The sequence below is a fragment of the Bison bison genome, unplaced genomic scaffold, assembly GCF_000754665.1.
Source record: "Bison bison bison isolate TAMUID 2011002044 unplaced genomic scaffold, Bison_UMD1.0 scf7180017864466, whole genome shotgun sequence".
In the NCBI taxonomy this organism is placed as follows: domain Eukaryota; kingdom Metazoa; phylum Chordata; class Mammalia; order Artiodactyla; family Bovidae; genus Bison; species Bison bison.
Window position 1 is genome coordinate 7,138,332 of NW_011495027.1, and position 404 is coordinate 7,138,735.

The following is a 404-nucleotide window of genomic DNA, read 5'->3' on the forward strand; positions in this document are numbered from 1 at the left end:
AGGCAGGAACCGCAGGGTACCTCTGATTTCAGACTCCGATCGCAGGGTCCCTGCAGACTGGGGACAGGAGAGTCAGGCCTCGTCTTGGGTTGAGGCATGGAACTCCGCTTGCCTCTCGAGATGTCCCCAGGGAGAGAGGCCGCTTGTCGAGCTGTATTTGGAACCTGGGGTTTTTTCCCGAACGATGCACGGAAAACCTGCCCCTTCGTGTGGACTTCATTCACAGGGTGGTGTTCGGAGAGGTGTCTGGGCATCGGGTTCTTCTCAAGAGGGGACCGGCAAATCGGGTTTCTCCGGAATGTGGAATCACCCACGAGGCCACGTCTGGAATGTCTTCGTGAGACCGGCCTCAACCTGAGGTGCGACCGGAAGGTCGGGAACCCCTTCCAGACAAAGCAGGGGAG